This window comes from Lactuca saligna, chromosome 3 (assembly GCF_052625555.1).
Source record: "Lactuca saligna cultivar CGN05327 chromosome 3, ASM5262555v1, whole genome shotgun sequence".
Lineage (NCBI taxonomy): Eukaryota > Viridiplantae > Streptophyta > Magnoliopsida > Asterales > Asteraceae > Lactuca > Lactuca saligna.
The window spans coordinates 19,510,345-19,521,733 of record NC_136419.1 but is presented as its reverse complement, the minus strand read 5'-3'; the positions used below and the strand labels follow the sequence as shown (position 1 = coordinate 19,521,733).

The 11,389-nt window shown below is 39.2% G+C and overlaps 1 long non-coding RNA gene across 1 annotated transcript; it reads right to left on the bottom strand.

Annotated features, from left to right (window-relative positions):
* Positions 1-8,761: 8,761 nt before the first annotated feature.
* On the bottom strand, positions 8,762-11,149 carry LOC145033435 (uncharacterized). The gene is made up of 2 exons (XR_013677550.1): positions 10,317-11,149; positions 8,762-10,194 (listed from the first exon to the last, which is right to left on the bottom strand). It is a non-coding gene; the product is annotated as an uncharacterized LOC145033435 (long non-coding RNA).
* Between the last annotated feature and the right edge of the window lie 240 nt (positions 11,150-11,389).

Below are 11,389 nucleotides of genomic sequence, written 5' to 3'. Positions count from 1 at the left end.
GAAATGGGACGATATCACTATGGATTTCATCACTAAGCTTCCCACGACCGCACATGGAGTTGACTCAATTTGGGTTTTGGTGGATCGGCTGACCAAGAGTGCGCATTTCATACTGATCCGGGAGAGTATATCGGCTGAGAAGCTAGCCGATATTTATGTGTGTGAGGTAGTAGCACCGCATGGAGTGCTTGTATAAGTAGTATCAGATCGAGACGTCCGGTTCACTTGTAGGTTTTGGAAGCAGTTTCATGACGAGATGGGGACTCATCTTCTTTTTAGCACTGCTTTCCAACCTCAGACGGGCGGGCAGAGCGAGATGACGATTCAAATTCTCGAGGACATGCTTCAGGCATGTGTCCTAAACTTTGGTGATAGTTGGGATCCGTATCTTCCGCTAGCAGAATTTTCGTGTAACAACATTTACCACGCTAGTATTGACCATCCTCCTTTCGAGATGATCTATGGGAGGAAGTGTAGGACCTCGATTTGTTGGGGCGAGGTCGGTCAGCGAGTCATTGGGAGCATTGAGGTGGTGCTCAAGACCATAGAGTTGATCCAACAGGTTCATAGCAGACTGCAAACTGCGCAGAGTCGACAAAAGAGCTACGCCGACAGGAGGTGTTCGGACTTGGAGTTTCAGGTGGGCGATATGGTCCTCCTGAAGGTATCACCCTAGAAGGGTGTTATCAGGTTTTTGAAGAGGGGCAAGTTGGGCCCCAGGTTCATTGGTCCTTTTAGGGTTTTGGCCCGAATGGGTCGGGTTGCTTATCGGTTGGATCTTCTGGCAGAGCTTAGCCAGATCCACAACACTTTCCATGTTTCTCAGTTGAGGAGGTGTTTGGTGGACGAGTCAGTAGTTGTACCCTTAGAGGATATTCAGGTTGATTGCAGCCTGAATTATATCGAGAGACGAGTTGCGATCTTAGATCGGAAACGAAGACCTTGAGGAACAAGGTGGTTCAGTTAGTGAAGGTGCAGTGGCAGCACTGAAAGGTTTCAGAGTGAACGTGGGAGACTGAGGGGGAGATGAGGGAGCATTATCCATAGTTATTTTCATATTCAGCAGCAGCAGACTTCAAGGACGAAGTCTAAGATACGTGGGGGAGAGTTGTAACGCCCCATTTCTGGTATGTAATTTAAATTAAGTATCTTCTTTTCTAATGGGGTACCCGACGAGTCTGTATCCCAACTCGTCGATTAGAGTCGGGATTTGCACGATATTTAAGTTGGCTACTCGACGAGTCCATATATTGGGACTTAGCGAGTCCGTCTGTCTGGATGAAGCCCTAATTTCAAGGGTTTGCACCCTATTTAAACATCTTATGCACCCCAGGACCGGCCTCCCTCACCCACAAAGAGTCCCATACGAAACCCTAGCAATTGTTTAAGCAACCTTGAGTGTTTTGTGCTCTTTGAAGTTTTGGAAGGAGAAGGAAGGAGGATCCAAAGGAGAAGAAGAAGATCCAGGCTTTTGGAGGTCAATTCATATCATATAGAGGTATTAAAACTCAAACCCTTGTTGTTCCTTCAATTGAATCTCCATAAAATCTTAATCTAGTTACTTTTTAGGCCATTCCTAGAGCTACAAGTGAGTGGGGGCATGTAGAGATAGAAGAACATCATATCTAGTTATGTTTGAGCTCCAGAAGCTCAGATTCACCAGCTTTATTAGGCCAAACGCTCATGCAAGCCCTAGATCTACACTTTTGGCTTATTTAGGGCTTTTAATCCTCATTTGATCATGCATGCACGTAAAGTTGGAAACTTTATATGTAAAACCCACTCTAGGAACACAAATCTATGAATTGAATGCCTTGGATCGATAAAAATAAACGATATAGTTATGTCATGCAAGCGAATCGGTGAGTTGTTCATCGGACTCGACGAGTCGAGTCGCGAGTCCCCAAATTTATCCCTTTGAGAGATTACGACTGGAACCAGTGAGCAGGACGTGGACTCAGTGGAGTGGGACACGAACTCAGTAATGGAGGGACTCAGCGAGTCTATTCCCTGACTCGGCGAGTCCAAAGCAATATTCTTGCCTCAAGAACAGACTCGACATGTTGTTCATACAACTCGACGAGTCACACACTAGACGTGTTCATGAGATGAGGATGGACTCGACGAGTGGTTCATACAACTCGGAGAGTCGGATGAAGTTAGACTGGATGTCATTATCGAAGAAGAACTCGTCGAGTATTTGCTAAACTCGACGAGTAATATCGAGTAGTGGATGAGAAGAGAGTATAGGGACTCGACGATTTGACAGCCCAACTCGGTGAGTCTGTTCAACTAAATGTTGACTTTGACCAGAAGGTTGACTTTGACCAAGGGTAAAATAGTCATTTTACCCTTAGTTTAGTTATCTGTATCTGATTTAGTGTTTATGGGAATTGTAGCCGGGGAGTTCCGGAGCAACAGTCATCTAGTTTTGGATTTACCATCTCAGTAGCCAGAGTTCCGAGTTGAGTTTTCCTTCCAGTAGGAATGCGTCTACGGCCACAATATCGACCCGTCTAGTTAACAGTAGTTCCGGACTTTGGTCTGGTGTAGTAGTTCAGTGTGCTTAATGTCTTTGTGATTCAAGCATGTCTTTGTGTTGTGTGTTCCGGACTTCGGTCTGATGCAGCATGCAGTATATGTGTTTATGCTAGTTGATATGTTTATGCTATGCTATGTTATGATCAGTCAGTTTCTGTACTTCGGTCCGATGCAGGGGACAAGGTCCCAGTCAGTTCCGGATTTCGGTTCGATGCAGTTAGTTCCAGACTTCGGTCCGATGTAGGGGACAAGGTCCCAGTCAGTTCCAGACTACGGTCTGATGCAGTTTCCGGACTTCTGTCCAATGCAGAGGGCAAGTCCTTGGTTAGTTCCGGACTTCGGTCCGATGCACTTCCTGGACTCCGGTCCGATGCAGTGGCCAAGGCCCAATAGTTGTTTATTTGTTATTGTATGGTATGTGGTAGTTTAGGGGAGCTTACTAAGCTTTGTGCTTACAGTTTCAGTTTTGGTTTTAGGTACTTCCGCAAGCAAAGAGAAGAGCTCGGGTTGATGGCATCGCACACACCACAACTTCAGTTTTATCCTGGGAGTTTTATTCAGATATTTTGTTATGATTGATACAATTTTTTTTGACACAGTTACTATGACTTTTGATTTACTCATTTCATGGTGCTTATTATATATGACATTCGATGATTTGATTTTAGAAATATTCAAACAAAAATTTTTGGGTCGTATTTTTGGATGTTACAAACTTGGCTAGTGAACGGGTTGTTCTGGATCTCTTCATTTAGCTCTTCCAAGGGTAGCGACCATATGGACTAAAGCACTTGTAATTCCGGGCCAATATCCATCTTTCGAGAGAGAGCATCTGCCACATTATTGGTAATCAATCTAGAAATCAAATCCTAACAACTTATACATCCTCTTTAGATATTCCAGACCAACCTCCTTTTGCTCCATTAGGTACTTGAGGCTTCATTGGTAAGTTTTGATGATGAAATGCCTTCCTATCAAGTAATGTCGCCATTTACGAACGACCAAGACGATCGCCATTAGATCCTTCTTGTATATGGACTTGAGTTGATTCGCAATCCAAGTACCTGGCTATAATAGGCTATGGGATGCCCTTCCTTTGTTAATACCGCCCCTATTCCTACCCCCGACGCATCGGCCTCTACAATAAAAACCTTCGAGATATCTGGCATAGTCAAGATGGGTGTACGAGTGAGAGCAGCTTTCAACTAAGTGAAGGCTTCAGTTGCTTCTTGGTTCCAATTGAAGCACTCCTTTTTCAAATGGTCAGTCAAAGGATTTGCAATTCTAGCATAGCCAGCAATGAACTTTTGATAATATTGGATGAGCCCAAAAAAAACCCCTTAACTCTTTGACTGTAGTGGGAAACGGCCAAGACTTCACAACTTTGATCTTCTAGACATCGATTGCCACCCCTTTTTCTGAAACCACATGTCCCAAATAAGCAATTTCAGTCTTTCCCAATTCACATTTGTTTGGGTTTGCATCTAACTCATGTTGGTGTAGCAATTCTAGAAAAACCTCCAAGTTTTTGACATGTTGGTCCTCATTCGGGTTGTATACAAGGATATCATCGAAGAATTCCAGCAAAAACCTTCGAAGCAACGATATAAATATCTCATTCATTATGGATTGGAAGGTTGCGAGAGCATTTGTCAAGCCAACCGGCATGACCGTGAATTCATAGTGGCCTTCGTGGGTCCAGAACGCCGTTTTAGGGACATCTTCTTTCTTCATTCTAATTTGATGATACCCTTGTTGGGTTTTGAGCACTATAACACTCCTATGGTGCATATGCAATCCTAAATGCTTTGGATCTATTTTTTCTCTAATTATACATTCATATTTGTTTAATAACTTTAGTCATATCCACTTCTAGTCCATTACCAACTATCCATAAGCAACCAATCTTTGGCGAACCTTGGATTGTTCTTAGAAGTTGTTTAATAACTTTAGTCATATCCACTTCTAGTCCTTTTTCCCTTTTCATGCCCTAGGAATGTGGAAAATTAGAACTCATGAATATTATAGCATATGCAGTCGATCCTATACCCGAAACATATTACATAAAGACATGATACTTGACTAGTCTTTTGCTATAATATTCCATATATAGAATTTTCAATGTTGAATCATTTCAACATGGTATTTATATAAATCCTAGACTAAATTTGATTAAAATCTCAATCTAAACTTTTAGAATTGAAATGAAGTATAAGTTCCTCTCCCTTAATTATAACAAAACAACTTTTCAACCCTGCAACTTTGTGAATTGAAAACTTTGTTTTGTATAATTAACATTGATAACTTGCAAAACTTACCATAATAATTATGCTCCCACTAGCATAACAATTATTTTGTTACTTGCATAACTTTTATGCTCCCACTAGCTATGACATAAATCCAAAAAATTAGCTGAACTTCTAAAAATCAATACTTTATTGACTTTCTTACCAAAGTTCAGATTTCTGATACGAGATGCTTCGATAAGCCTTTATATAAGCTCACACACTTTTTATTAGAAAACTCATATGTGTGTCTAAACAATTTTAGAACTTATAGCAATAAGTCTCAAATGTTTAGATCTTTTTCCATTTCTCATAATTTGAACTATGAAGAGGGATGACATAGTCATAATCAAATTTGAGAATGCAAATTCACAATTGCTAACTCTTTAAAATCTACTTAGTGAAAGTGTTTCCTCACAATCATTTTCATGAATTGGAGAGAAACCTTATAACACTTAGATTTTTTTTATGGTGTGTGTGTTCCTATCCATGTGAACTTTTCATAACCAAAATCTTAATACAAGGTTAGTGACAAATCCAAACTCATATGGACTGAATCTATCTAATCTTAATTCCTTGCCACTCTGTAGCACAAGGGTCTACCATGTGTTCCAAGTTATTGAGCAACTCACCCTTACTGATCAATGAACCTTCACAGATCAAGGTGCTTAGCCTTATGCAAATAGTTGAGAGCACATACAACTCATGTGCATAATCAATCTTAATTGGAATGGCACAAAAACAAGAATATGTCAACATGATAGGTTACAAACCTCAAGTCGTGTGCTAGTAATTAACAATAGGTTGACTCTTGATTAGTTCTTAAAACGTTTCAAGATCTTTAAGACTCTCACAGACCCTTTGACATATAATATTCTATCTATCAAGAAACATTACTTGACAAACAAATATTCAAGAGTCAGTGTGATTTCTTATCAAGACAACCACTTTTGATAATTGGTATTAGTTGATCTTTGTTTTATCCAAAACATTACAACTCAGCAATTTCACATGTACAAGAGTAGAAAACATTTTACTCTACATTTGCTGATATGTCGCTGAATATACAATCTTGGAGTATGACTCTAAGATTTGATTTTGGAACGAAGTATGATTCATCGTAATTGATTTAACCATTTCAACAATTCCTGATTCCTCTTCTTAGCCAGACAAATGCACTAAGGTGTCCTTAGAGGATCATCGGGAAGTGATTGAAGAACCAAGTCAACATCCAACTTCCTTGACACAACAACTCCTAACATTCCCAACCTGTCAATGTGTGACTTCATCTCCAAAACATGTGCACACAGAGACCTTCCATCTTGGTCTTGGCTTGCCAATAGGGCTTGAGTGACCTTGAATTTTTCAAGTCTTTGAACTTGTGGGTTAGGGAGAATAATTGGAGGAGGTGGAGGAAGTAAAGTATGATATTGTGGAATATCATATTCATGTGGAAATCCTTTTCCAACATATTCTGGAAGACCATAGTTGTCTGACCTAGACATCTATAAAGGGAGAAATTCAAGTTATTTGATTTAAGTCCTTAATATAACACCAAAAATGAAATATTAAGGCTAGGACCCAACACAATATCTTACAATTGTGAAGAGGGATATCGTAATCCAATTATAAAATATTTGAAGGTAGGTAAATGACGATTTACCAATTTCCACCATGAAAAACGAAATGGATTATTAAGTTGTAATTGGATTGAAATTCCTAGATCCTTTGAGATATATTGAGCTTTTCAATGGCATGTTTAAATATCGATTGTGCCATTCATGTTTGTGACTGGGATGTCGAGGATCACAAACAAGGTCTGAATAACCATGCAAGTTAGCTTGGTACACCAAATGTTACAAATCAGCTAATCAATATGCAGGTTAACCACACAAGCTCCATTGAGATATAATTAACATCAAGCTACCCTTTGTCACACCTTGTTAGTCCCATATTACTGTGCCAATTAACCACACACACTCCACTAACGACTTAACAAGGTGCAAAGTGTAATTTCATGGATTAGCACCATTTTTCACATTTTCCGAAAGTAACAAAGATTGGGAATTTAATAAAAGTTTAGTTAGTTTATATTTATCATTATACTTTTAATGAGGGAGAATTAATTTCCTATGCTACCCATTCGGCTAACGACCCTCCACCGCCATTTTATAGGTTGTAACCATATACCCTCTTGTAAACCGGCTTCGTAAATGAGGCATACTAACAGTAAGAGTGACTTGTCTTTTATATATATATATATATATATATATATATATATATATATATATGATTAAACTTATAATATTATAACGTATAAGGATTGAATTTTAACTTGTAAAACTCTAAGGTTTGGAATAAAAGTTTCATTAATGAGACTTTACAAATTCCAAAACTTGAGGGTAAGTTTTTGAAACTTGTCAAAACTCTTTCTATCCATAACTTATGAGTTAATGTTGGGATTTATGAAAAGACTCTTGATTTTCCATAACTTGAGGTCAAGTTATGGAGTTCATTAAAACATTTATGATAAGACTTTTCATGTTCCATAACTTGAGAACAAGTTATGGAACTTATAAAAGAACATTTAGATCAATTATAACAAAGAAAAATTATCATATAATATTCTATTGATCTAATATAACTCATATAGCAATGCAATTCATATTAAATAATACAAATAATTAACCTATTATTTTAATATTTGACAATTGTCCTTTCAATTCTATAACTTATGAGTTTAATGTCATTTTAATGTATGATACTTTTCATTTTCCATAATTTGAGCACAAGTTATGGAGGTCATTAAAATTCATTTAGATCAATTTTTCAACAACTAAATTTTTTATATAATTCATGATTGATCTAGCTAAACTTATAAACAAGATAATATCAAGTCAACAATTTGCAAGCAACTTTGTTTATCATATAAATCAACAATTATCTTAAAACTTTGACAATTATCTTCTGATTGGATGAACATAATCACTACCATATCATAAAAAATGATGTAAAACAGTTTGTAGTAGTGATTCCAATCCAAGCCAAGCCAAGAAAACTCGAAATTCTGCACCTAGATCCATGGACTCGACGAGTGCATGAATTGACTCGTCGAGTTTCCCTTGTTACTGAGTGGACTCGTTGAGTCTCTCATTGGACTCGGTGAGTTCACCAGTCAGAGGCCAGAAAATTGATTTTTTTCAACTTTGAAAAGTAACAAGCATCAAGTATAATAGAAAACAATCCTAAGCTCTGATACCACTGTTGGGTTTTGAGCACTATAATACTCCTATGGTGCACATACAACCCTAAATTCTTTAGATCTATGTTTTCTCTAATTATACATGCATATTTTCAATTTTCCAAAGCATATATCCTAACTAGCATACAAATTGTCAAATGAACAATACAACTAGTTAGATAACTTACCTCTTAGAAGGACATGTAGTTCTTGACCTTTGAAAGCTTGAGCACCCCAAGTCTGTTGCCTCTAATGGTTCACAAACACCAATATGCAAGAGGAGGCTTGAGAGAATAAGTTACTTAGCACAAAATCAATACATACTCTCCAAGAATGTTGTGGCTACTCATGTAACCAATTTTGGCTATAGGAGGGGTTTATTTATAGTGTAGCAAATGCTAGGGTTACACTTTGTAAGCCCTAATGACCTTTCATATTACTTACGATCCATGGGTTAAAACCTCCATGGACTATCCATGGGTTACCTCATTGATTTAGTCCATCCTAAATAACCATGGATCATTTGCCCACACTAAAAGAATCATTTATTTACATAATTAACCCTCATATATTTAATTATTCTCTTTTGATCACAAAATTAACTCCAAATTAATTCTTGATCAATACTAATTAAATAACATGATTTCATATTAATATATTATACTTGTAATATATTAATAAATCATAAATAACCTTATTCTCAAAAGTCAATCCTATCAAATTGCACGGGTGAAGGTAACCCAAAAGGACCATGCTACAATCGGGTCAAGTACATCGTAGTTATAGTTATGGATTTAGACACCAAATCCAACAACCCTGACTTTAAATCCAACTTTGAAAAAATTCTAGAACCATGCAATTCGTCCAGAAGTTCATCAATTATCAGGATTGGGAATTTGTCTTTAATGGTCACCTCGTTAAGAATCCTGTAGTCCACACAGAATCTCTAGGAACCATCCTTATTCTTAACTAGAAGCACGGGGATGGCGAAAGGGCTTCATGAGGGCTGTATGATACCTGAATTAAGCATATCTTGTAACATCTTCTCAATCTTTGCTTTTTGGGTGTAGGACTACTGGTAAGGCGGAGTTATCAGTACCGAAGGGGCTGAATCGTGGACTCTCATGTGCCTGTGTTGTATCAAGTACCCTCCTCTTATGGCGCCTATAGTTCTCACCATATTTTTTAGGGAAATATTAACTCCTTCCAAAGAAGAATCACATCTTAAGGTTACCCACTGCCCATTCACTTGGAACTTCATCAATTGGGTTTTCTAATTGGTAGTCACAATCCCAAGTTTCTCCAACCATTGAATGTCCAAGATTACATCAGAATTTCCCAGAGTTAGAGGTAGGAAATCCTCCAAAATCTCTAGACCTTGTACCTGTAAGAGGACCCCTACACATTTTCCCTGGCCAGACACAGCCTTAATGGTTCCCAAAGAAACCCCAAATTTAGTTGTAGGAGTGACGGGTATGTGTAGTTTTTGTATGGTAGTTAAGGATAGAAAATTGTGAGTTTCCCCTGGGTCGATGAGCATTACCACGTCTGTTTTTGCCAAGGTTCCTTTGAACATGAGGTTTTTTGGATTAGTCATCCCCATCACTGAGTTCAAACAGATTCCGAACAGAATGGTTAATTGGTTATCTCCCTGATAGGCACGCTTGTGTTCTTTGTGGGTGGCTCTTCTTCTTCGTCGTCTTCTTCATCTCGCATGAGCATTACACTCAATTCTTTCTTCTTACATCGATGCCCGGGATTCCAATTCTCGTCATAACGATAGCACTAACCCTTATCCTTCTTGTTCTGTAGCTCCTTGTCAGTCAGTCTTTTCACCTCCCCAGACCCTCGATTGTTCCCTGAGTTGCTTATGGGTGTATAAAATTGAGAGGAAGAAGTGCTTTTAGGGGAATAATACGTGGTTTTGATGGGAGTGAGGAAGGGGTACCGACTAATGTTCTCGCTGAAGACGAACGGATGCTCGTTCAAACACTCGAGGTTAGGGTTTTCTTGGGTTGGGATGTATGGGATCGAAGCTTCTCTTCCGCCTTAATGGCAAAGGCCATCGCATGGTCAACGTTCCTCGGCTCAAGCATTCTAACCTTCGATATAATGTCACTTTGGAGCCTGTTGACAAATTGACCCGTTGTGATATCATTCGGTAACATACAACGTGGGGCAAGTAGTTCGATAAAAGAACGTTGGTAGTCCAAACCGACCCGGTTTGAACCATTATTCATAAATCGTACCTTCGTGTCTAGGTCGAAACAGTTGGATGAAGAGGGCCTTCTATTCATCCCACCTTGTTATCGGTCTCCAACGGTGCTCCCAATGATACCACATCAGAGCATCGCCTTCTAGGGAAACCATCGTTGTCTCCATCTTGTCGGCTTCAGACAGTCGATAGAAGCTGAAGTAACGCTCCACTCTGAGAACCCACCCATCTTGATGACTACCGTCAAATAACGACATATCCAATTTTCGGAACAGCCAGGTGGACCTTAATCCTTCGTTGCTTCCATTTGGTCGTGTTCCACCTCCTCCGCCTCAGGTGTTTCCACCGCTTGGACCACCACTGCTTTCAGTGCGGTTTCCAGATCCGCCACTGGACCTTGGACCCACCATCCTCGACGTGTCCACCAGACCAGACCCGAGTACGCTCTGGGATGCCTCCAAAGGGGTATTCTTTCCTCCGAAATTTTTAGACTTGCTTCTAGCATTGGCGTTTAACACTTCCTCAAACCTCTGTTCCATTCTCATCTCCAACGAGGCCACTGAATCAGCCTGGTGCTGAATCTGGTAGCCCTGAGTCTCCATTCGAGTATAAAGGATACCCAACTCCGATTCCAACGACTCCACTCTCTTAAGCTGAGTACCTCCAGTTTCTTTTCCTCATCCTACCATAACTCCAGGGAACGGTAAATGCTCTGATACCAATTTGTTATGAACTCAATAATAAGAAACCCAAAACACAGATTGCAACGATTGACTTAATATTGCTCACAGCTCATAATAATAACATGAACAATGAAAAAACAGAAAGGAATAGCGATTCGAGATGCTATGTTCTCCAAGTAGAAGAAACTTCTAAAGAAAATTCTGTCTGACCATTCTAACAACACTCTCCTAATATAACCTGGGCATGACAGAGGACCTGCCATAATACCCATAATACCCCTACTGTCCCACTAATTTGAAGTCGTGCCGTCGTGGTTGTTTGTGGTCCCATTTTCTGCTGGAATCTTTTTGTTCCTTTGTCTCTAGGTGTATTGTAGTGGTGGGTGCAAAACATACCACTATTAGGTTAAGGGTTATGCTTACC